The sequence below is a fragment of the Ictidomys tridecemlineatus genome, chromosome 12, assembly GCF_052094955.1.
Source record: "Ictidomys tridecemlineatus isolate mIctTri1 chromosome 12, mIctTri1.hap1, whole genome shotgun sequence".
Classification (NCBI taxonomy): domain Eukaryota; kingdom Metazoa; phylum Chordata; class Mammalia; order Rodentia; family Sciuridae; genus Ictidomys; species Ictidomys tridecemlineatus.
The window spans coordinates 109,709,504-109,736,060 of NC_135488.1; the positions used below are offsets into that span (position 1 = coordinate 109,709,504).

Sequence of the window (26,557 nt, forward strand, 5' to 3'; positions counted from 1 at the left end):
TGGCAGAATGGACTAGCTAACGCTCAGTCCTCTTCGTACAACGGCACTAATCACATTTGGGAAGGTGCTACCCTCGTGGCACAATCACCTGCCAAAGGACCCACCTCCCGACACCACGACGTTGGGACTAGGGTGTACGCACATGTATTCTAAAGGACACCAACATTTCGTCCATTGCAGAAGATACTGGCAAATGACATCTGTAGATTGACAGGGATAAAGGGGGACTGTCCAGCTCCAACACCATGAGCTCCAGAGGGGAATCATGAGAGAGCCTTTAAAGCTTGCAGAAGAAAGCCATTCACCAGCTGGCCCAAGTCCAGGCCGAACCAGATCATTCCCAAAGCTCCAAGTGTAAAGAAGGAAACACTTGCCTCCCACCCCACGGTTCCTTCTCCTGGCCACATCACTTCCACTAGGCTTCTCCTTCCTGCCCTCTGCCCTGTTACATCCAAAAAAAAAGGCCTCCTGCCTCTTCACACTCTGACGCCAAGGCTGCTGGACTCTGACCCAGGGAATTCTGAGCCTTGACTCCGATGATGGAAGCAGGGGCTTCGTCCCCAGTAGAACACACCAGGGATCATCATGCGCTCCAGGCTCCAGCTCACCCCCTGGAGGGGAGCAGAGCCCTGCACTGGGCCTCAGTGCTTTCAGCCCTTCTCCTCTCTGCGCCTTTGTTTCTTCATTTATAAATGAAGGGCTCAGCTTAGACGATTGCTAAGCCCCTTCCAGTCCACAGCCTCTGAGGATGTCCGCTGGTTGCTACCAGCGTGCAGCTGGGAGAACTCACTGGCCCTCTCTCTAACACAGGAAGCTTTTGGGAATGTGGCTGGACCGGTATTGTGGGCGCACTCAGGTCCTCCAGGACTCCAATGACCTCCAGAACAATCCAGACGACCTTCCCTCCAAGGACTCCTGCTGGAGACTTCCTGGGCATAAGAATCAGGTCCACAAGGATCTCCGTCCCCCACCCCCAACCACGAGACTAGACATGGTCCTTCTATAACTTCAAGTTCAAATAGATACCTGATCAGAAGAAAATGATTTTTAACACATAAACTTTGTTTTCATATATATATATATATATATATATATATATATATATATATAAAATCCCATTTTCTTCCTTTTGTGTTTCGGGGCGGGGGGGAAAGGCTTAGTAAAGCACAAGAAAGATTTTTCTTTTTCAAAAGATTTGACTTCAAAGTTAGTTAAACAGCATTTTCCCATAAATAAGCATGAAAGCTGCGTCTCCTGGGCTGATTTCTTTCAGTTTATACATTGACTACAATAACTCCCAATTCTACACATGATGCCAGTTCTCTTTGAATAATAAGAGCTAAAATATATAATACTGGTACTTTAACACACACGTGCACACAAAGAATTGAATAACCTCAACCCTAAACTATTACAGTATTTCAAAACGATTTTCAACATTTCTTGATTTCACACATCTTTGCTTAAATTATAGGTTACTGTCAAGCTGTATTATCCTGTTGATCTTTTACTTTGTGCATCAGAGTCCAAATTATTTGTTTTAATTTAATCTTCTTTTCTATTGAAAGTGTTACAGCTATGCCTCCAGCACTTCAGTCACAATAGGGATGAGTTATGCCTTTCAAAAGAGAGATTCTTCCAATTTTAGTGACAATGGGGCTGTTGGAGAATATCTAGGTACATGCAGAGGAAGAAACTGAGACCCAGAGAAGGAAAAGGCCAACCCTGATGTTCCATCTTGCAGGGGTGGGCTATTTCTTCTACAAAAAGCTTCTCAGCTCTTCAATCAAAATATACCCAAATACGAGGGTGCAGTGGTACACACCTGTAATCCCAGCAACTCAGAGACAGGAGGATCACAAGTTCAAGGCCAACTTCAAGATCTCAACACTCAACAGTGATGTCTTGTCTCAAAATAAAATATAAAGAAGGCTGGTAATGTAGTTCAGTGGTAAAGCACCCCTGTGTTTGATCCTAGTGCTAAGTTTGTGTGTGTGTGTGTGTGTGTGTGTGTGTGTTGATATATATAAAATCCCTATGATCTTTTCTTTTCTCCATGGGTCTATTTGCCCAATTCCTTAAAATCCTTCTTCCTTAAGTGGAGATTTAGGGACATTTTTCACATTGTCTTACCTCCTGTTTCCAAACTTTATCAGCTGTATTTCATTGAACTCACCCCATTCTGACCTTGGGTTTGCCCAACTATGGGAGTCTTTACTGAAAGCTTGTGAGCTGTATAAACTGTTAAAATTGTCCCAAGGACTTTAGGGGAACAGAAGTCTCAGCCTCTCCGTCAGGGAGATCTGGTACCCACAGATCAACTAGAGTTCTCTACACCATTCCCCCAATTGGTTGGTCCTTCTAGCAAGACAATGAACAAGTGTTAGTTCAGCTGTCACCTGCTGTCAGACACCTTCCCTAACCCTCTGCCGTCCCCCGACTCTGGTTATAAGACTTCCCGTGTGATTGATTACAAACACTGCCTTGATGTGTTTTCCGGGTGGTGGGAGCTGGGGATGGAACTCAGGGCCTCATGCATGCTAGGAAAGCCTCCACCACTGAGCTACACCCCCAGCCCCATGACACCCTCTTGAGAAAGGCCCTCAGAAGGAATCAAGGTAGAAAGGGAGCCCTAGATACAGGAACAGTGAGCAGAAAGCTGGAGGGCAGACAGCGTGGCCAGGGAAACACTCCACAAAATTAAGGCTCAAGAAGAACCTCCAATCAGGCAGCAAGACAGAGGCAGGAGGCAGATTTTGAAAAGCGTCATGAACCCTGTTGGGTTTGGATGGTATCCCAAGAGCTCTGGGAGCTATGGGAAGATGTTATTAATATTCTTTAAGTTATTAAAGTAATATGCATGGGCAGGCTCAGTGGTGCACACATGTAATCCCAGTGACTCAGGAGGCTGAGGCAGGAGGATCACAAGTTCAAAGGCAGCCTCAGCAAAAGCAAGGCGCTAAGCAACTCAGTGAGACCCTGTCTCTAAATAAAATGCAAAATAGGGCTGGAAATGTGGCTCAGTGGCTGAGTGCCCCTGAGTTCAATCCCCAGTCCCCACTCCCCACAAGAAAAAAAAAGTAATATGTGTTGTAACAAGTGAAATAATATTCAGATGAATTAAGAAAAAGCAGATCTTTTCTCTCCAACCAGTCGCCATTCCTCTCCCAACACCAGATAACTACTGTTAATATCCCAGTGTGTCTCAAGACCCTTGCAGAATTTTCTCTTTGATTTCAACATTTACAACATATACACCCACATACAGGGGTTGTTTGGCTTGCAACTGAAAAAAGAATCATGGTATGAGTATTACTTAGTGACTTAGTTTACCCAACTAAACACAGCAGCAATGACATTTCATAAGGTTAGACGGAGATCTAACTGCTCTTGCTGAGGGCCACAGCCGAGTCAGGATGACGCGTGGCATTTTTTCCAGAAGTAGTGGTTGAGAGGTGATGCCAGCCAGCCATGAAGATGACGATTTTGAGTTCTCGTGGAGTTCCCGTTGAGTTCCGCTTCAGCTCTCGCGGAGATTCCTGAAGAGTTCGCCTTGGTTGGGGAAGTTCCAGTGGTGGGAGTTCCGGTTGGTGTGTGGGGTGTTCCTGGAGGAGCCGCGTGGGTGGCGTTCGGGAGAGTTCCGGGGAGCGTGTGTGGAGTGTGCTGGTGGAGTTCGGAAATAAAGTTTGTTCCTGCTTGAGTGGCTCGTGATTTGTGCCCAGCCAGACTGCGGCATGCTCCCTCCCTTTCTCCCCCTCCATCTCAAGAGATAGAAGTGCACCCTCTCTCACTCACCTATAGCTACCCCAGGCTATAAGCAGAAGATGTTTCTCAGTCTCCATTGACCCTGCAGAGAGAGGGAGAGAGGAAGGGAGAGAGGAAGGGAGAGAGGGAAGGAGGGAGAGAGGCGTGCACGTTCATATATGTCATTTATGTCACTTGACACACATGAGGTCAGGTTGAATATACTGGGTTGTTGTTATTTTATGCCCCCCCCACCTTCTCTTTTGTTTTCCTTGGGTGCTTTATAGTTTAGTGCTGTACATTCTAGGACTTTCCCTCTGGTGATCACAGGAGAAAATAACTAGACCAAGGCAGAAATGGAGGCCTGGAGATAGGAGGCTGCTCTTGGGTCAAAAGCAGTGGTGTCTTGGCCAAGGGAGAGACTGTGGGGTAGACTCACCTGGGGTATCCTGGTCGAATCCTCCAGTGAAGGGCTGGTTCTGGAGACACTGGTTTTGAAGAGGAGTCCAAAAATCTTGGAAGATAGGATGACTCAGGAAGAAGAGGTGAGTTTTCAGAGCTGGGTTCTGCACCAAAGCTGGGTCGTCCAGGGCCAGTCACTTAAACTCCCTGAGCCCCACATTTCTATCTGCAAAACAGGAAGATTCCTACTTCCTTGGATCCCAGTGCAGATTAAACAAATTGGGCTGGTGTGGAAGTCCCTTAGTCTCATGTTTGCATGTAGTAGACAATAAATAGTTAAAATGGGCCCTACTGTCCAACACCAGGTCCTCACAAACAGGTTCCTTCTCTGCCACCTGCCCCAAGCCAAAGCTGCTCATGGCAGGGCTTCGTGGCCACCTTCCTGGAGACCAGTGCCGGCCCCAGAACCTCATCAGGGCTGCACCCAAGCACTCCACAGGTGGCCAGGCAGGAGCCTAGGAAGCCTCCAGGGAGTACGTCTCCCAAGCGTGCTGGGGCCTGAGGTCGATTGGAAGCCTTAGGACCTAAGCATCTTCTAACTGTGGGACCAAGACTAGATTTGGGGTCCAACCTGACAGGGCACAGTCACATGAGTGCCTTCTCTTTGGCTGGTGAGCAACAAGCCTCCGACCTTCTCCAGTGCAGGATGGGTGAGCTGCATCCTCAGGGGCCTGAAGGGGAATGACCCAGCCTGTGGCCAAGAGCAGGCTGAAACCTGGGCACAGTGGCCTCGCGGGGCTGGGCCCCCACTGCCTACACTCCAATGGCAGCGCCTGCCCTTAACTGGTGCTTCATATTTGCTTACCGAGGGAATGGAGAATAGAAGTGAGTTCACACTCAGATGTGCAGCGATTCTCGGGAGAGGCTGGTCTGAGGGCAGTGGGTGAGGACCATGGGGCATGCTCAGGGCAAGCCTAGAGCAGCTGCCCGTGTCCCAAGGAGGACAGCCTGGAGGGTGGGAGAGGAGACAGGCCCCAAAAGCAGGGCACCCCCCCATCCCACCCTGGGGATGCAGACCAGTTGCCACCAAGTATCCCTGGGCTAAGTCCAGGAGAGAAATATCCTCAACTCCCCTAAGGGGACACACACACACACACACACACACACACACACACACACACACACACTTGCACACAGTCAAGGACTCCCTGGAGAAGCAGGAAGAGGAAGGGAGAGCATGATGGGAAGAGAGAAGAGGCTGAGTAGGAAAGGGGGGGGGGCACACAGGTAGTGGGGGCACAGGCCCTGTCTCAAAGGGGACCACACAGGACATCACGGAACAGCCCTGGCCTGGGCATGGAGGGCTTCTGCACTGACCGTGCTTGCCAATTTCACAGGACTGAGATGTCCTGCGAGTTACTCCCTCACAGTTCTTTACTGAGTCTTCTTCGAGTGCTTTGGACCTTAATGTTCCCTGAGTCCTGGGCAGAGCCCTCAGGGGGTAGAATAGGACTCAGCTGGAATAGAGTTCCATGGAGGCCACAGTAGGAGGTTCCTATGTGGCATTCCAGGAGGGGAAGATGGGGAGGCCTCCCTGGGGCCTCTGGCCCCCCAAGTGCCTGCAGCTTTGCTGGGAGGCCGGGAGCCACTGGCAGGCCAGAGCCATAGCCAGCCGGCTGAGCCGGTTTCCCTTGTTGCAGACAGCCTGGCTCTAGGCCCACCTCCCGGTGCCCTGGGCCTGACATCTTCTGGGCAGAGCCGCGGTGCCCCGGGAGCCGTGTGGATGGTGTTAGTAAACACGCTTTCTTGCGCCCAGCCTGGCAGGGCCTGCGGGCAGCGGGAGGGCGCAGAGCTGGCAGCTCCCACGACTGGGCAGGCGGACGGGCAGGCAGACAGGCGGGCAGCCGCCCCGCACAGCCAAGCCAAGGCCCAGAATGGAGCAGCTGCTCCCGTCACCATGGCGACGGGACTGAACAATGAGCAGCCAGAAATGCAGCATGGCCGCCTGGCACTGTGGCCACACTCTCGCCCAGCCAGCCCTCGCGCCGACTCCTGCAAGCACACATCTCCATGTACGCTCACGCACACGTGCACACACCCAGCAGAGGCCTCCCGGCTGAGATGCACAACAGAGAGGGGAAGCGGAAAGCCGGGAGAGGGAGAGAGTATGGGGGGACAGACCCAGGAAAAGAAAGGGAGAGTGACGAGGGGACCAGGGGTCACAGCTTCACTGCCACCAAGTTGAGCACATTCTCACCCCTGAATTCTAGCTAAAAATACCTTTTAAAAACCCAGCCGGCTTTGCAGAGGGTCAGGTGGTGCCCTGGATTCTTGTGTAACCGAAGAGCTGGAGGGTTCCAATTAGCAAACGGCATCTCGAATCAAATCACCTTCTACTTAGAGACTAGGGGTCGCCGAGAGAGCCTGAAGGAGCTCTAAGTCCCAGGAAATTAGAAGGACGCTTTCTTAAATGGACCTAAATCCCGTGTAATTCCTCCTTGGAGATAATGTGGAGGAGAGGCCAAAAGGTTTAGCCACAGGCCAGAAACGGTGAGCCTGAGAAAGCCCTGGTCTAGCCCCTCAGGAAGGCGAAGGGTGACAGAGTCCAGAAGCCTGGGCAGGGAGCCAGGTGGACATCAGGTGATGGTGCTCATGGCCACCTTCTGGACACTTCCTTTTTGCAAGCTTCTCTTCTGATGACTGGCAGAGAAGCGAGATGAGCAGGTGGATCCCTGTCCCCAGAGCTCCTGGGCCTCAGGGGGAGGTATTGGGCCCACAGTAAGCCCCAGGCATCTCCACTCAACAGGGAAAGCAGACGCATCCCTAAGGTACACTTTCCCACCAGCTAATCAGCTGCCAGTCATTCCCTCAGCCAGATCCTGGTTTTCCTGAGGGAAAGGCAGGTGTGAGCCTTCCAAGATCACTGTCCAAAAACTGCCTATCCCCATCCTAATTCCTATCATGTTCTTAGCCCCCCAGAAGGTCACTTGATTTCTCTTGGCTTTGCCTGGTCCTCACCACCGGCCTCGGAGCTGGTAAATGCAACCCCTGGTAAGTGCATCCCAGGGTTGCTAGATCTTTTAGTAGAAAAGTTAGGACTAGTGACTGGTTGGCCTGATTCCAGTGTCCACACCCACCCCAAGTCAGAAAGGGCAAACTTGAAAGATCATAAGAAATGAAGGCTGGTGCCAAAACGGAATTTCATGACACACGACACCTAAGTAGTACAAGGAACAGCGGACGGGGGGACAGAACCATGAGAAAAGGAAGTGAGACACTGACCATGTCTCTGAGGATAGAGTTTAAAAAGTAAGATGGAAGCTGGGCACAGGGGTGCTCGCCTGTGATCCCAGCAGCTGGAGCTGAGGCAGGAGGATCACGAGTTCAAAGCCAGCCTCAGCCACTGCGAGGCACTAAGCAACTGAGTGAGACCCTGTCTCTAAATCAAATAAAAATTGGGCTGGAGATGTGGCGCAGGGGTCAAGTGCCCCTGAGTTCAATCCCTGGCACCCCTCCATCTCCCCCACCACCTCAAAAAAAAAAAAAATAAGCAAGATAGAGCTGGGTGCTGTGGCACAATCCCAGCTTCCCAGAAGGCCAACACAGGAGGATGGCAAGTTCCAGGCCAGACTGGGCAACTTAAGGAGTGTCCATCTCAAATAAAAATGAATAAATAAATAAATAAATATAGAGCTGGGGATGCAGATGCGGTAGCTGGGGATGCAAAACCACCACACACACACACACACACACACACACACACACACACACACACACCGAGGCACAGATAGAGCAAGCAGGCAGGAGAAACAGGACACACTGGAAAGGAGTGCAAGTCTTGGGGAGCAAAAGGAAGACTGATAGAAAGAGGAGACTGCGAGCCATGAATCTCATGCGTTGAGCCAGACACTGGCAGGTGGTAGAGACCACATTCATCCAGAGCTAAGACACAGCCCCCAGCCCATCCTCGGCCTCCCATGAAAGATGAGCCCCGGTGGAAGTCAGGGGAAGGAATGTGCACTAGGACCCAGCCAGGCTCCTTCCCCAAGACCCCAGGCCCCCTCCCCGTCCAGCACCCCTCCTAGAAGGTTCTCCGGCTCTGGGAAGCCATCTGCGCTGGCTCAGAAGTGGCGGAGGGAGGGGGAATTAAAACCACGAAAGGAAGGATCAGAGAGAGTCTTTCTCCCCCTCAAGAGCCACTTTAGGAGATGAAGAAAGCCAGGCGAGTTTTAATCATCACAAATTGTTTAAACCTCTGATTCCATCTCCTCTGAAGCCCCGGCAGCCTCCCCTGCGCCCCGACTGATGCTCTCCAGTGGTCCGAGCTCAGCCCAGCCAGGAACCCACCTTTGCCCCCCTCCCCACTTCCTGGACCCCTCTGCCTGTCCTCCCAGGTTCCCTGTGAGGCCAGGCCAGCAGGACCCTGCTTATCTAAGGAGATCTGACAAGACTGCAGCCCTCGGGGGTCTGGCCACTGGCAAAACATATGGTGCATCGTAAATAGGACTTCCTTTTAGGAAATGAGCCGCTGTAATTAAATCCCCATTCATTTTTTGTAACATACACACAGAGACAAATAGATCTTTATCCTTCAGAGGCATAGAAGAGGGAACTGAGATTCGCTGGTGTGACTCCTATTTATAGAACACTTCCTAGAACCAGGTGGAATGAGAACTCCAGATTCTTCAGGCCAGTGCCCAGCCCAAGTGGGTGACAGGGGCTCCCTTCCTTCCTCCAGGAGAAAAGAAGGAGCATTCTGAAGTGGAAGAATGCATTGGCCTTGAATTTGGGCCAAGGAATCCATGGCTTCTTCCCATCCCACAGTCCTGCAGCAGAGCACCCCAGGGAGTAGAGAAGGAATTAGGTGGATTGTCATTGAATGTAACTGGATCCCACCCAAAGGGGCCCCAGCCGTGAGCCGTGCACTGGGCGGGGCACCACAGAGGGACCCTGGAACCCATGGAGACTGGAGGACACTTGGCAGGCGGGGTGCTGACCTGTGCCCCAGGCTCAGCACCACAAGGACAGAGTGTGGGGACACATGGAGCTAACAGCACTGCAGCCTTGAGGGAAGGATTTTCTCACCAGAATGGAGAGAGATCATCCCAGGAGAAGGCAAGGCTCGGAGCAGGGAAGGACAGGGTCCAGAGGTCCGTCCAGGTCAGTCACGGAGACAGAAAAACAAGAATGGGGGCCTCTCTCCCAACTTTGGGAACCAGCAAGACACAACTGGATTTCCTCGGAAATGACATTTTTCTTTCATGAAGTCATCAAACATCTGCTGTCTTATACACACTGGATGAAAACAAAACACCACCACACCTTAGGTAGGACAGCTTCTCCAAATGAACAGGTGTGGCAGTCAGGAAGCAAGTGCAAGGGCCCCGGGGTCCAGGGGTGGCCTACAGTCACACCCAGCCCTCAGCATGGCAAATACCGGGGGCCCTTCCCTCCTCTGCTTGATATCATGGAAGCCACAAAGCATCTTTGAGATCCCACAAAATTCAAAGTCCACAGGGCCTGGCTGTCAGCGAGGCTTTGGGCTGGTTGACCCCAAGAAGGTGAAATCCCAGATACCAACACTCACTCCAAGGTAGAAAGTGTGAAGGGACATCTAGAAAGGACACAGGGTGTTCTAGAGGAAGAGGCCCCATGGTGATGGGCAGACAAGGATCCTCTAGCTGTGTAACTCTTAGCAAAAGACTTGACCTCTCTGTGCTCCTGTTTTCTGTCTCTAAAACCAGGATAACACAACCCTCCCTCAGGTGCCTAAACCCTAGGCGCTTGAGACAGCGTGGCGCACGGTGCGGTGCGCACAAAAAGGACCATAAGGGCCCGTGTCATTTTGCTATTGGATGAAGGTGACAGTCGACCTACAGAGGCTGACACCTGAGCCAGTTTTAAAATTAAACTCTCCTTCTGGTCAGTGTTGTTCAAAGAGGAATCGGGGCACTCGGGAAGGGGCGTCCACCTCTGTGCCCAACAGAAGGACACCAAGTGCCAGGCAGTGGGACTAGCTAACCTGGGAGGACGTGAAGTCCCAAGACTTTCATTGTATCCCAGTCTTCTCCCCAGGTCGTCTGGGCTATGAGAAGAGGGAGGGAAGGCACTGTGGCTGCCCTGCAGGGTTCTCTGCCTCTGGCAAGACGACCTTGGGGAAGGAGGGGACCGAGGTCCCCACAAGGTCCTCTCCTGTGGTTCAGCAGTCCTCCCTGCCCTCAACCTTACAGGGTGTTCTAAAGAGTGAGGAAGCAGGAAATTCTCTTCCCTCCTCACCCACCTTCATCTCTCTGCCTCCTCCTGGTGCCTGGTGCCTTGGCCAACATCACATATCGCCGGCCATTGAGCTCAGAACAGGCCCCGGCTGCCTTCCTCCCTGACCTTGGCCACTCACCTACAGTGTGCCAAGGGCTTTTGAGTTGATGATTCTGACCAGCCCCAGAGTGGACCTCGGTTGGGCCCATTTTACACAGGATGAGCCAAAGCACAGAGGGGTTCAGCGGTCCTGTCCTCTCCTCGCGGTAACTGGTCTATACTGTGTGGCCCTCTGTCCACTCCATCCTCTGGGACACCTTTGACCATGGTCATTGTCACGACCACTGCCTTTGACCACCATCTGAGTTCCAGTCCATCTAGGAAAGGACAGTCCCTCTAGCTCCAGGACCAGCTTCTCGTGTCTATAAACCTGATTCTTCCTGCAGGGGCACCCCTTCCCCCTCTCCATCCTCCTTCCTGGTTCGACAGGGAGCAGAACAGCAGTTTTCACAGGGACAACTGCACCCTGCCTCTGCCTAGCACTCAAGCCCTTGCCACCCTGTCCACCTCTGGGCTTGTTTTACCCTCACAAGCCCACGGGACTGACCATGCTCTCCTTACTGCACAGATGAAGAAAAACTGTGGACGATCCAGTGGCCTAGGTGCCCAGTTAATGAGCCATAGGCTCAGGGGGACCTGGGCAGATTTTCCTGTGCTGCACACGGTGTCTCTCTGTGGGACTTCATTTCCTAACAGATAACCATGAATCACTTTGAGGAAGAGGTACATCATTTTGAGTTTGAGAAATGCCAAAACGGGTCACTTGCTACAGAAGAAAACATGCTGGCCGGGGTCCAGAGCCAGATCTCCGCTTGGCTCCCGACCCTGTGTGTGACCTACCCAGGGCACCTCTGGGGTCCTCACTTCCTCACCTGTGGAAGGTCGGGATCGGACCCCGTGCTCCCTGGAGTGAGCAGGAAGGGCCTCCCAGCCTCCACACTCGGTGTTCCTGTCTTTAGATTTGCCGGTGGGAAATCCACAGTTGCCCTTTCCTTTCTACTTCGGCTGGGCAGGAAGAGGAGCCGAGGTTCACAGAGAGCACGCAGGCAACACCGCTCTCGACCTGATCTTCTAGTTGCCGGCGGAACTTTCCCGGTGGAATGCCAGGTAAATGATTAAAATGTGAGCGGGCATTGTTCTGGCTTTTTTCACGATGCAGTCATTTAATCCCAACACCGCTGTGTGAAACATATTCCTGTTTGCGTGGGGGAGGCCCCGCAGGTTTTTAATTCTTCTGTGGGAAACAAAGGCCCTCATTCACTACATGGTAACTCAAGAGGGTCCTTTCTGCACTTAGCAGCCAAAAAATGTTGTCTGGCCATGAGATTCCATCATCCCAGCGAAGAGGCAGGAGACAGCTCTTTGAACACTGGGTCCCTTTCATACGCAGGAAAGCCCGCATGTGGGGTTTTTCTCCTTGTGAATAAGGCCTCGGGTTTATTTTATAGGGAAACCGCACCAAGCCAGAGGCTTCAGTGACAAGATAATGAGCAGAGGAGGGCTCTATTTGTGGCCAGGAGTTTGTGTTACAGAAAACAAAGCAAGTTCGCCGTTTGTTTTTGGAAGGAAAAACTTGGCAGCTCCCTTCAATGGTTAGCTGAGAAGTGACTTCACAGGTACCTAGGACAAATTTCTATCTGATTCACAGAGTTCCCAGACAGCCCTCTCTTCATTCCCAGGAGAGTCCACAGAAGATGTCTAACTCATGGCCCAAGAGTTGTGATACAGATTTATTCAGGGAAGACAAATATGTCCACCGGGCGTGGCCTCCGAAACATACAAAATGGAATTGTGCTCCTGAGAAGACCAGAGCATGAAAGCTCTGCTGTGCACCAGTCTGTCTTCTAGACCTGTCCTTTCTCCCAAAGGCGCCTGATGGGTTAATGCTGACTAGTTTGCGGGGCACTGGAGTGCGGGCTGGGATGAGCCACTCAGGTAGGTGGGACTTGCTCCCTGCCTGGCTGTTATCAGCTGACTGCACCACTATCCACTGCCTGAAATACAATGAAGAGGAGCGCGATAAAATCTTGAAAGCCATCAAAAGAAATCATTACAAGAATTCCAAGGAGGGCGTACTTACAGTGATAGAGCTTCAAGAAAGCCTGGTGGTCTAGAAGTCGACCTGGAAAAGTCCAGGAACATTTTTATCCACTAGATACTGGAACATTCTTATCCACTAGATACTTCCCTGGGGATGGAAATAATGCAGTGGCCACCATTGGACATTTGAAACGAGGCTAGCATGACTGAGAACCTGAATTTTTTTTCTTATTTAATTTTTTTTAAAGGTTCAACATAGCTTATATTGGTTGTGGTAAAATGTGCTTAACACAAAATTTACCATTTTACACATTTAAGTGTGCATCAGCGGCATTAAGTATATTCACAGTGTTTTACCAGCATCACTATTATCCATTTCCAGAATACTTTATCATTCCAAACTGAAACTCTGTACCCATTAAATAGCTTCCCATTCCCCTACTCCCAGCCTGTATTCCACTCCACTCAACTTTCTGTCTCCATATAAATTGGCTGGTGATAGATCACTCATGTAAGTGCAATCAGACAAGATTTGTCCTTGCGCATCTGACTCTTACTGCCTGTGTTTTCCAGGTTCCTGTGTTGTGCAAACATCAGAATTTCCTTCCCTTTCAAGGCCAAAGAGTATTCTACGGACCTAAAACCACATTTTGTTTATCAGTTCCTCTGTTGATGTTCTATTTTAACTGATTTAAATGTAAATAGCCTATACTGGTGGCTACTACATTGGACACTGCTGACTTGTGGCACCTGGCTGAGCTGGGAGGATGGGCCAGGTGAGGGTGTATTTGTGTATGTGTGTGCATTCAAGCAACTAGGTTAAGAGGTGGTGTTGGAATCTCTAGCAATGAGAGAAATGCAAATCAAAATTTCTCTAAGATTTCATCTCACTCCAGTCAGAATGGCAGCTACAAACAACAATAAGTGTTGGCGAGGATGTGGAGGGGGAAGGCACACTCATACATTGCTGGTGGGACTGCAAATTGGTGCAGCCAATCTGGAAAGCAGTATGGAGATTCCTTGAAAAACTTGAAATGGAACCACCATTTGACCTACCTTTCCTACTCCTTGATTTACACCCAAAGGACTTAAAAACTGCATACAATAATAATGCAGTCATATCAATGTTCATAACAGCATAATTCACAATAGCTAAATTGTAGAATCAACCCAGATGCCCTTCAACAGATGAATGGATAGGGAAACTTTGGTATATATACACAATGGAACATAACTCAGCATTAAAAGAGAATAAAATCATGGCATTTACAGGTAAATGGATGGAGTTGGTGAATATAATGGTAAGTGAAGTTAGCCAATCCCAAAAAACCAAAGGCCAAATGTTTTCTTTGATATGAGGATGCTGACTCATAATGGTGATGGGTGGGGCAGGGGACCTGGGAGGAATGGAGGAACTTTAGATAGGGCAAAGAGGAGGGAGTGGGAGGGAGAGGGCTAGGGGGTAGGAATGATGGTGGAATGAGTCAGACATCATTACCCTAAGTACATGTATGAAGATACAAATGGTGTGAAAATACAATCAGTGACTTGAAAAATTGTGTTCTGTATGTGCAATATGAAATGAAATGCATTCTACCATCATGTATAACAAAATAGAATAAATAAATAATTTAATTTTTTTAAAAAAATGGTGGTGTTGGAAGAAGGAGAATCTAAAGGGAAGGAATCCAAGTTACCCGAGGCTGAGAGGAGGACTTTTCTTCTAGGAAAGAGGAGGAAACATGAAATGTGTTAAGGCAGGTAGAAAATAAGGTAGAAAGAGGTTTTCCCAGAGCATAAATGATCTTGAATATCAAGTTAAAGCTTTGAAAGATCTTTCAAAATAAACTTGGCTTTGTTCCTACAATTGCAATATTAATTGTGATCCTTCAGATCACCATTCATGCATTTGATAAAGAAACCCTTTATAAAGGATCAAATGGTGGACAAATACTTGTAAGATTCCATTTGAGAAAAAAAAAATAGTTCCAGTCTAGAAAGCAAATAGATTAGACAAATATTGTTAAAATTGCATGGGGGGGGGAGAGAAATCCTCACTTTACAAAAGGGTTCACTGAAGCCTGCCTATATATATATATATAGTGCACTCCTTTAGAAACTAAATCTATTTCTTTTTTTGTTTGTTTGTTTGCTTGCTTTGTGGTAGTAGGAATTGAACCCAGGGGTGCTTTACCTCTGAGTTACATCCACAGTCCACAATACATCCACAATAATTTTTTATTTTGAGACAAGACCTTACTAAGTTGCTGAGGGTCTTGCTAAGTTTCTGAGGCTGGCCTCAAATGTTTGATCCTCCCACCATAGCTTCCTGAGTAGTTGGGATACAGGACTTGATCTAGGATTTTGGGGGGGATGGGGTGGGAGGTACCAGGGATTGAACTCAAGGGCACGCAACCACTGAACCACATACCCAGCCCTATTTTAGAGACAGGGTCTTACTGAGTTGCCTAGCGCCTCACTTGAACCCACAATCCTCCTGCCTCAGCCTCCTGAGACATTGGGATTACAGGTATGTGACACTATACACAGCTTTGATCTAGTTTTTGATACATTCAGATAACCCTCCAAGGACCACGTGATAGAACCACCCAAAGTGCCTCTATAGGAGTCTTGCTCCAAGTTGAGCTAAAACAAGTAGAAAAGTGACATTTTTCTCCAGATTGGTAGAAACAGCAGTGGGCAGTGGGAAGATGTCAGGCTTTCCAGGTGACACATTTCCTCAGGAAGGTGACTGGATGTCTTTGAAACCCAGCTCTTCATCTGCCAAATGGAGAAACTCAAAAGTATTCTTGCAGGTCTTCATGTAAGGAGCCTGGCCCAACCTCTGAAAGGTCACGAGAACACCAGAAGGGGACCAAGCTCGGCAGTTGATTAGTGACCAAAGACTCAGAGACAGAAATGGACAAAATGTGGCCAGGACTCAGGACTTCCTATGGGATGCAACTTAGATGATAGAGGTTGGAAAGAGACCACAGACCCGAGTCAGAGTTTCGGATCCATCAACGGGACAGAACAAAGGGGGCCAAATTCACAGTGCAGATCAAGACAGGCGGCGGTCTTGTCTTCCTCTACCACCGTTGACAAACACGGAAACCGAGTCGCAGATCGCAGCTTCCCCTTAGGTGATACAGAAAGTCAGCGGTAGATAGAGCAGTGTCTAGGCCTGAGGTGAATCCCCTGGGAATGGAGCAGGAGTTCCTCTTCCACCTGTCACATCCAGCTTCCCTTTGTCCCCGTGTGTGACAGCAAACCTTCAGTAACCAGCTAAGTGGCAGGGGCACAGGAGTTGCCAGGCTTCAGGGAGACAAAGACACAGCTGACACAGTGAGAAGGGACATCTGTGAAGTTGTAAAGTTTTAACCTTTCTGGGGGATTTCGGAGACCACTTCATCCCAGGACTTCAAAGACATGGAAGTATGGCTCAGAGATGGGAAGTGACCATTCTGGGGCAAACAACCAATCATTTGCAAAAAGTGACCCCAGCCCAAGTCTTGTTCCTCTGCCAAACCGCCCAGGAAAAAGCAAAGGTGAATTTTTTTCTGCTTGGCATAGACTCGAGCCGTCCTCGCTTCGGTCAGTTAAGCTTTTACCAGCACGCTGGCCTTCAGGAGGAGCCCAGGGTTGCTTCAGCAACACTCGGCTTCACTCCTGATTCCAGAACCTTCTCATTGCTTCCCACCTCAGTGCTGGAAAAACCGCAGCGTGAGCCCTGACCGAGGACTGTGGCAGTAGAAGTTGAACATTAGCTGAGAAGCAATGCATGACGTGAACCCAGGAAATCTACGAGTAAAAACACTAATAAAAGAGTTTGAAATAACAACAATACTTCATTAACACCCCCGGGAGATCGCAGATCACAATTGTGTGTACTCATGTTTGTGTCTGTGTGTGTTGGTGTGTGTGTGTTGGCCATCATGAATTGCAAGGAGTTTTATAAATTTTAAAACAGCTTCGTATCCTCTCTATCACGGTTCCCACAGAATGCGTCAATATCCATGAAACATTATTATTTTGTTTAATTCCAAATTAGTCCCAGTTTCCATTTTATTTTTTCTGCCTTCATGTTATCAGCAGTTTCCAACCAAACTGAGCTGCTTAGTATCTATCAGCAAAGCTCTGTTTATGCTCTCCCTGTTTTCTGGAATGTCTTCCTTCTATATTGTTTTTCCTAGGAATATCTCCTTCTTATCCATAACACGTGGTATAATCTGCTTCCTCTTGGGAGTTTGTCCTCAGGCTTCTTGCCATCCAGGTCTGGCCTCCCAGTGGCTCAGGGCAGGATCACCCTGGGTCTGTGCGCCTGGTGCAGTGGTTGGGTAGAGCAGGCATGCCCCAGGTCTGGGACAGCTAAAGCTGAGCCATTGGCATGACCTTAAAAGTAGATTCAACACAAAATTTGGATCAACACCCACAGGTCCTAACTCCTAGACCAATGCAGGAGTTGAGCAGCTTCACCCAAGAGAACAGAGGGGCTAGGTTGCCCCCGGAATTAGTTTGCAACAGGAAGGCCCTGTTCAGGGAGTTTCTTCCTCCCTGTGGCGAGTCCAAAGCCCTTAAGGAGTCCCCTCCGCCGTGGGCCCACACACACCAGGCTGGTATTTCCTCTGCTCTTCTTGGCGTAGGAGCAGCCATGCAGGAATCTGAAGTCCGTAAGCGAGCGTGTCTTTCCTGCTGGATCAGTTTCTAATTGTGCAGGGGAAGGGTCACAGGGGCTGTCTGGGGTGTGCTTTCATCCCCGGCTTGGATTTTATTTCGCTTCCTTCCTCCTTCCCAACAGCTCTTCTAGTGCCTTGTCATAAAGTTGCGGGGCTTTTAGAATTATTTATAATCTCATTTCAAGTTGAAGTGAACTCTTAAAAGCCTCCAATTCCTCCGCTGTGTTTATTTAGGAACAGGTACGATTATAGTCCACAATGATGCATTTGAAAGGAATGGTCTTGTAAATATTTGTCTGACAAATCCTAATTGGTTACTGGGTTACTTAAAGGGAAAATCATTTTGGTTGAGTCACGATGCTGTGACATGTGACGTTCCCTGAAATCACAAGCAGTGATCATCGCACAGGTGAAACCTCTAGAGCTCGGTGCTCGATGAAAATGAAGATGGCTCATCCTGGACCCCTGCTCCCTCCAAGTCCAGAGTGCAGAGGGGGAAAGGGAAAGCACAGGCAGGAACAGAAAGGACACCCAGGAGAAGCAATCACCTGGACTGAAGGAAACAGTGTTTGAACTCTGTGGATGGAGAAGGAAGGAGAAAGGGAAAGGGTGTGGGGACAACCAGGTCCTCATAATCCTCTGGTTACTGGCCAATCTCCCCCGTAAGCAGATGTGGATTTTCTATGAAGCTAATGAAGTTTAAGCTGCAGAGTCCTCAATTCACCGACTCCTTCCAAGGTCTCAGCAATGGAGTCAGCTGCCAATGTTTATAGAACTTGCAAGTAAGCCATTTTAAATGCAATTGAGTACCCATGTCCCCGGCACTGAGTCACCAGCGTTTTTGCCATCCAGTTAATTGACATGAAACCTGAGTCTAGAGAGGAAGCCTACGGCTTTCATAACACCACGATAATGGTGGCAGACTTGCTCATGAAAGTTACCAATTCAAAGAATATTTAAGATTACTAACTGTCCTGGATAGCCCTGAAATCTAACAGCTCATCTAGCAAAGAAACTTGATAAGAGGTTTTTCCCAAATTCACAACTGCAAAACACTTTTCTAAAGTACAAATTTTATTTTTAAAAGATGACCCATTTCCGTCTAAGAAGACGACAAAATTATCTCTCCATTTTCTATGTAAAGATGTTATTATAAAATCACTGTCATATGAAGGGCTGACCCCCAAAATGTAGAAGACATAGAGGTGTCTCAGACCTCTATTAATTAATAAACTGTGACAGACATTTTTGGGTTTGTGATGAGTATGTATTCAGCATTTTTGTATTCGATTTTTTAATAATTTCTTTTATCTTAAATAAATATTTACCTTTTTTTTTTTTTTTTTTTTTTGGTACTGGGGATTGAACCCATGGCCTTGCGCATACAAGGCAAGCACCCTACCAACGGACCTATATTCCCAGCCCCTAATTTTGTTTTTCTAACATTGTAAAAAGGATCCTAAAATTATTTGGGAGCCCATAAACCTGCATCCACTGAGCCTTCAATCTGTCTCCCATCCTCCTCCAGAAATTCTGTAACGCAGTCACGGGAATTCAGCGCTAGGTATCCCTCCTCCTGGAACTCCCTAGGAACCTCCAGCCTAGGACTCCTAAGGAAAGGGACCCACCCTGTTGCCGTATGTCTGAGCCCGTTCTCCTCTAGTGTGAATATTCTAGTGTTCCATTTCCAAAGAACCACTCCTGAAATGCCTTGGAAGGAAGTTAGATTCTTAGAAGTTTTGGACACAAAGCTCAGTCCTGGGCCATGAGCAGATTCGATTCAGCAGGAAAGAAACTGAAGCCCAGAACAAAGTTTAGCATCCTGAAAGTTTCAATTTGAAATGTGTTAAACTGAGCACTTACTGTTTTCCAGGGACTGGATCATGTGCTAAGGATAAGGAGAGGAATAAAAGATGGCCAGGTCACCCTCAAGTAAAAAGGCAGTATCTCTAACTAGCATGAGGAGCTAGGGCTGTAGAATCTAGACCTCCTGCCTAGAGCCCCAAGACCATTAAGTGCTCATTAAAAATCAAGATGGGCCAGGGGGCTCTGTGGCATGAACCTGCAACCTCACTACATAGGAGGCTGAGGCAGGAGGATCTCAAGTTCAAGGTCAGCCTGAGCAACTTAGGAAGATTCTGTCTCAACATAAAAAATAAAAAGGGCGGGAGTGCAGCTCAGTCCTGGGTTCAATCCCAGTTACAAAACAAAACAAAAAAGCAAGCTGAGCAACTGCTAGCATCTTGTTGAGTTGAACAAGAGAGAGTGGCTGTGTATCTGTCACTGGCCTTATTAGTCCTCAAAGCTCTTCATCACCTGGTACCTTTATAAATATGGAACTTTCTAGGCTCTAGCGTTGTCCCAAGAAAGCAACATAATGAGTCCTCATCACGCCACCCTGCAGATAAACACGAGCTCGGAGAGGCTATGGAACTTGTCTATCATCACCTAAGAAGAGGCAGCCTGGCCCTGGAGCTTAGGCTCATTCATTAACCCACAAGCTGCCTCTAACCTAGGGAAGACTCCTGGGCCTTTCCACCCAGGCCAGAGTTCATGAGGCTCTATTTCAAGGTAGACATCACCACTTAATTTCACATGAGGCTCGGTGGCTCTAGGAGACTAGACTAGGTAAAAGAAAGGCAGGACGCACAGGCAGACCCTTCGAGAAAAGTCCACAGCCCAGGTGAGGAATCCCTGGGAGTAGAGTCTAGCATCTGACTGTGAATCTGAGGCTGCCATTTGTTCCCTGAAAGTCACACGTCCTATCTGCATCTCAGCATCTTCACCTGTGACATGAGGACGGAAGCCCATCCTGCTGGCTGTCAAGAGCAAGGGTAAAGACCGGGAGCCATTGGATGGCATGTTGGATGCATTTTGCAGAAGGGAAAAGTTCATCCACATGCAAGTTGTTGTTCAAATGGCGAAAACATTAAAAAGTAGAATTCCTGAGACCCTCCCACCCTCCACCCCTGCCCATGGTATTCCCTGACTGCATTAATCAAGCACATTTCTGGAATAAAATGTTCATGTTTCTGACTCTGCAGTGATGAATTTGCAACCTCATTCAACAATTCTTGGATAAGGCCAACCCTAAGCACAGACCCACCTGGTTTCTTGGTGGGAAGAATCCAAAGGCCAGCTCGTCAGCAGCACCTGGTAGACATTCTAGTCCCCCACCATCAGTGTCCTTTCTCCTCTGCTCCCTCCCAGGCCTAGGTTCCCAAGGTAGGATCTTCTCCTTTAGCAGAACAGGCTCTATTTCAAGGTAGACATCACCACTTAATTTCACACGGCATGAGTCATGATTCACAGCTCCAAAAAAGAATGAAAACTGTTCATTAAAACAGTTGAAAAACCTCACATCCAGCCTGTGTGGCGCTGGGTTTTTCTCCCTCACCTGGGGGGACTAGGTGACAGGGGACAAGAAAAGTACCTGCACACAGGCAGGAGGACTGAGAGGGCTGGCAGGCAGACTGAGAGCCCCTGGCTCTGCCCTACAGGGAGTCACCCCTAGAAAGCCTCCCCTCACTACAGCCAGGGCTGGTGGGCCCCTTCAGGACAGCCTCATCCCCAGGTTTAATCCTCTACCACCCTGAGCACTGTGTTAGCACATCTCTCTTGGCTGATCTCTCCCCCAGACTGTAAGTCCCCTGAGGGCAGACACTGCCCCCAGCATCGCTGCAACCCCAGAATTGAACACAGGGCCTGGCACAGAGCAGACAGAAATAAAAGTTGCCTGACCTTGGGACCCCTGCTATGGAGTGGGTTGGTTTCTCCAAAAAGAGCTGTTGGAGGCCTGCCCTTGGTGCTTCAAAATGTGACCTTGTTTTGAAATAGGGTGGGGGGGGGCAGGTACCCTTAGGATGAGGTCACACTGGAGTAGGGTGGGCCTCTCCCCTAATATGTGACTGTTGTCCTTATAAAATGGAGGAGATTTGGACAAAGGCACAGGGAGAAGATGACTGTGTGGAGATCTATTTGAGGACTCCGTGGGAAGACAAAGGCAGTGATGCTTCTCCAAGCCAAGGGCATTGTGAATTGCCAGCAGTCCACGGAAGCTAAGAGGGGGCCTGGAGCTGATGCTCCCCCACGGCCCCCAGAAGCCCACCCCACTGACCCTGGCTTCAGATTCCCAGCCTGCAGAACAGTGAAAAGTGATATCCTGTCACTGTGTAACAGTGGCTAACATGCTGTGAATATAGCCCTCGATGCTCGGCCACTGCAACTTATTTTTAAGAGGATATGTTTCTTTCTCTCTCCCTTCTCTCCCCTAATCTCTTTCCCTTCTCCTCTGTAATCTCTCCACCTCCCTAATCCCCCCACTCCCCAATCTCAGGGGAAGCAGGATCACCTTTCATCCCCATTCCAGGCAGAGTTATCTGTCCTTCAGCACACACCCTCTACAGGAACTGGGGATGGCACCACAAATTCTCAGAAATGTCCATCTCCCGCTGGGCGCCCAGGTGCTGAGGCAGGGCTGAGGCAGGAGGATCATGAGTTCAAAGCCAGCCTCAGCAAAAGCAAGGTACTAAACAACTCAGGGAGACTCTGTCTCTAAATAAAATACAAAATAGGACTGGGATGTGGCTCCGTGGCCAAGTGCTCCTGAATTCAATCCTCAGTACCCCCCCCCTCACAAAAAAGAAATGACCATCTCCCAAATTAACAAGTGAATGACCACTGCAGACAGAGAATGGTGGAATGTAGCCTTTGAATCACCCCTTTAAAAGCCTCCGGTTCCCCCAATGGGCAGAGTCACAGACTTGGGGACTGGAGTCCCCTGTGTCTCTCCTTTGCTAGCAAAGCAATAAAGCTTCTTTTCCTTTCTCTCAAAGCCATGTTCTCATTATTGGATTGGCATCGGGGACAAGGCCCGAGCATTCTTAATTCTCCATTTCTTAACCCCTCTCCGCTCCCCAGGGACTATTCCTTATTCTTTCATGTTGCATAATCTGGGCTGCAAAAAGGTAGAGGGGATTGCCATCATCTGTCGTTTAACAGGGAGGATCTCTTTTTTATATAACCTATAACATTTCATGTGGCTTTTAGGATGCTAGCAGAATTCAAATCACACGAGAAGCCATTGTCAGTAGCCCAAGACCCTCATAGCCAACAACAGCCAGCACCCAGGCCTGCGTGGCCGGAGGAAGGCAGGTTCTCTGTCTTCAACTCCAAGAGGATTTGCCAAGTGTCCCAGTGCAGGCTGGTGCCAGAGCAGGGGAGCCGCCCCCCCTCTCCGAGTGCTAAGATGACAAGAAGCCGGGTGGCATGATCTGTCCTGGGCTCCACAAAAGACAGGAAATCCAGAGGCGAAGGTGGAAATTCTGACCTCGGCTCACCCCTGCATTGTGTTGGGTCAGAATGAAAGAAGAGCTGGACAAAGGGCTCTGAAGAGTGATCAGGGCCTGGCCCCCGTGGGAGGGCGAGAGGAGACTGTCCCAGGCCAGGTCCCTGGGGAGGGCACACTCATTGGCTCTCAGACAGCGCCAGGGCTGCCTACAGCCAGCCCAGCCTCCTGGCCCTAGGACACACTGGGTCTCAGGGAGCAGGGTTCACAGGGCCAGGGAGCAGAGGCAGGAGGCTGGGGGCCTGTCCTCCTCCAGCTCAGTCACCCAGGGCTGGCCCTAAAAGGGAAATAACCTCTACTCGAGTCAGGGAGATTATGCAAATCAAATGAGCTCATGGGTAACAATAAGCCATTAGATTTGTGTGGGTTCTGCAATTTACATAACCCTGGAGGTCTTTTATTTCATTTATTCTGCACCACCTTGTGAAGTTGGAACTTTTCACTGCTTTTTTTTTTTTTTACCGACAAGGTCACTAGCTCCAGTCCACACAGCTCAGAGCAGGGCGCTCACTGGGCCACCCCCCAGAAAACCTGGGGAGTGGTTCTAGGCCCACCTCGCCTCTGGGGTTCTGAAGAGCGTGGGCCTCCCTGACTCCCCAGGCTGGGCCTCCTGGCCTCCTCCCCAGGGCCTGCGCTTGGTGTGCTCCTTCAGGAAGAAGGCAGATGCGCACTTGTCACCCTGATCCACTTTATGCTTTGGATACAGCCCTGGCTGCACTACAACTTATTTTTTAAATGGACATGTTTGGTTCTCTTCCTGCTTCGCCCTAGTCTCTCCCCCTGCCTAATCTCAGGGGAAACAGGATTACCTTTCTTCTCCATCTCAGGCAGAGTTATCTGTCCCTGAGCACACACCCACCCTAGGAACAAAGTCATCCGGATTTAGGGGATGGTCCCAGCAGATCCCAGAAAGGACTATCTCCCAAATTAACAAGTGAATGACCACTCCAGACTCTGAATGCCTCTTTAAAAATGCCCTCCCCAAGGGCAGAATCACAGGTTTTGAGACAGGAGTCCCGGGAAATTTCTCCTTTGTTAGCAAAACAATAAATAATTCTTTTTTCTTTAGCCAGGGTGGTGCATGCCTGTAATTCCAGCAGCTTGGGAGGCTGAGACAGGAAGATCACGAGTGCAAAGCTAGCCTCAGCAAAAATCAAGGCGCTCAGCAACTCAGTGAGACCCTATCTCCAAATAAAATAGGGCTGGGGATGTGGCTCAGTGGTCGTGTGCCACTGAGTTCAATCCCTGGTACCGCCCCCCAGCCAAAAAAATATACATATTTTTCCTTTTTCTCAAAACCGTGTCCTTGTTATTGGATTGGCATCAGGGACAAGGACCTAGCTTTCAGCAACAGACTGACTTGTCCACAAGTGAAGCCATATAGGAGGCAGGTGCTGGCCATGCCTGTTCAGGTAGATCCTGAGATGTCTTAGCCAAACTGACTAGTTTTTTTTTTTTTTTTATAAAAGTAATTGCTAATATTTACTGCGACTGTTGCCACCATATCAACTTGTTTCCTCACAATAAGCCAAAGAACTAAATGCACGTTTGTCCCTATTTCCGCAGTGGATACCGAGACCTGCAAACAGGCCAGCACAAAGAGCAGCATCGAAAATACACACCAAAAATGTCTAATCTGAGGTCTGTGACCTTCAACTGGCACCAAAGCATGGGGAACAGTGTCAAGGTCCATCCCCCAGTGAGAGCTGCTCAGGACGCAGTCACCCCCGAAAAGTGTCACAGAGCCTCGTTGCACAGGGAACCTGGACAAAACCTGGAAGGGATCATTCTTCCTTCTGTTGCCCGAAGCTCGGTCCTTGTCCCCATACCAATCCAATAACAAGGACACGGTTTTGAGAAAAAGGAGAAACACAGGGGACTCCAGTCTCAGAGCCTGTGATTCTGCCCTTGGGGAAGGCGATTCGGAGGCTACATTGCCCACCCAGCGTCCTCTGTCTGGAGTGGTCATTCACTTGTTAATTTGGGAGATAGGCATTTCTGAGATCTCCTGGTACCATCCCCAAAATCTAGATGACTTCATTCCTAGGGTGGGTGTGTACTCAGGGATAGTTACTCTGCCTGAGATGGGGAAGAAAGGTAATCCTGTTTCCCCTGAGATTAGGGAGGGGGAGAGATTAGGGAGAGAAGAAGAGAAAGAAACATGTCCATTTAAAAATTAAGCTGCGGGCTGGGGATGTGGCTCAAGCGGTAGCGCGCTTGCCTGGCATGCGTGCGGCCCGGGTTCAAATCTCAGCACCACATACAGGGATGTTGTGTCCGCCGAAAACTAAAAAATAAAAATGTTGGGAAACTCTCTCTTTAAAAAAAAAATAAAAATAAAATAAAGATAAAAATTAAGTTGCTGTGGCAGAGCAGCAAGGGTTATAGTCAAAGCATAAAGTGGACATGGTTACACTTCTACCCAGCGAATTATTGACCCTGGCTCAAGGAGCTCACGGTCACTGAAGCACTCAGCCAGGTGGGCTCTCAGGATTCAGAGTGTGAGCTGTCCCCGGACTCCTCCTGGGCTGTCAGAGCCTCCTCTTGCACTTGGCCAGAACCTACCATCAGCTGGTGTGACCTTTACCTCTGCCTGGTCCCCTATTTGGACCTCTGTTTATTTGCCTGTTATAGACACTTCTATCCACCTATCCTCCAATCACACGTGTCCCCCAGGAGCCAAGGGCTACGCCTCCTAGATGCAGATGAAGCTGGTGATGAGCCAAGGAAGATGAAGGGGCGGGCGTGGGGAGGCTGTGTTGCTACAGCCCGACAAGTGTTGGGTGGTCTCTGTTCCCTGATAACAATGACACATGTGAAGAGACTAGAAGAAGAGATTCCTTTTCCCAAGAGTGGTAATCGGGTGTCTAAATGCAGCCATCAGGGAAATGGCCATGCTAGAGACCCACAGTAACTAGCTGAGGTTCTGGTCTAGAGAGGAAGTGAAAGGGTGAAGTTTCTAAGCTGCAAAGCCTGAATTAAAATGTAAAAGACCGGGCATTGTAAAGTTTCTAAACTGCAAAGCCTGAATTAAAAAGTGAAAGACCAGGTATTGTTAAGTTCCTCTGCTACACCCAGAACCTGAAATTCCTGAGATAGTTACGACAACGCCCTACTGGCCATTTAGCCTAGGGCCCTGTGCAGTTTGTCACCTAAACATACAGGGCCCGAACCAATCAGTTTGAATGTGCACCCCGCTTAGGAGTGACCAATCACCCCCGCCCGACCTGTTCCCGCCAATGAATGTGCCAATCACGTCTCAGAGTTGTTGTTCAATTTTCCCGCGCCTAATGCTGATTTGTTCTGATGTATACAAAGCCCCCGCCCTCCCCAAAAAGTGTACTTAAGCGCTGCTTAACCTCTGCTCTGGGCTCTGGGCTGCTCTCGCTTCTTGAGTGAGCCTAGAGCCTGAATTGGATCCTCAATAAATCCCCTTCTGCAATTGCATCAGTTAGTCTCTTGGTGGTCTCTTCCTCAGACCCTTACAGAAGCAGGAGTTTTATTTGAATAAGTTGAGTATAAGAGCTAAGAATGCATGACTTTCTTTCTTTCTTTCTTTCTTTTCTAAAAATCAGAGTGGTCCGTTGAGGTCATTGTTCCTAGCCTTCGGCTCACGTTGTCTGCATCTGGGGAGTATAACATCTCAGGTTCATCCAAAGAAAATCTGATTTAATAGGTCTGAGGTGTGCCTGGGCATTAGGGTTTTCTAGAATCATGTCAACATTTTTTTTTCTTTAATTTTGAGGCAGGCTCTTGCTAAGTCGCCCAGGCTGTCCTCACATTTTTTGATCCTCCTGCCTCAGACTCCCAAGTCACTGGTATTATAGGTGTGTGCCACCGTGCCAGGCTATGTAAAGCACTTTTAAGTATACAATTCAGTGATACGTAAATATATTTGCAATTTTGTGCAACCATCATCACTATGTATGGCCAGCGTTTTTGTAAAATCCTAAACGGAAACCCATCAAACAATAACTCACTGTGACCTTCTTTCGCGGGACAGTGGTAACCACTATTATTACACTGTCTCTAT

General features: G+C 49.0%; 1 long non-coding RNA gene across 2 annotated transcripts; it reads right to left on the minus strand.

Annotated features, from left to right (window-relative positions):
* Nucleotides 1–1,176: 1,176 nt before the first annotated feature.
* Nucleotides 1,177–6,734, minus strand: LOC120884927 (uncharacterized). 2 transcript variants are annotated; one of them, XR_005727361.2, is made up of 4 exons: nt 6,427–6,734; nt 4,184–4,372; nt 3,796–3,847; nt 1,177–3,663 (listed from the first exon to the last, which is right to left on the minus strand). It is a non-coding gene; the product is annotated as an uncharacterized LOC120884927 (long non-coding RNA). The 2 variants fall into 2 exon arrangements; XR_013429229.1 differs by lacking the exon at nt 6,427–6,734 and adding an exon at nt 5,012–5,188.
* Between the last annotated feature and the right edge of the window lie 19,823 nt (nt 6,735–26,557).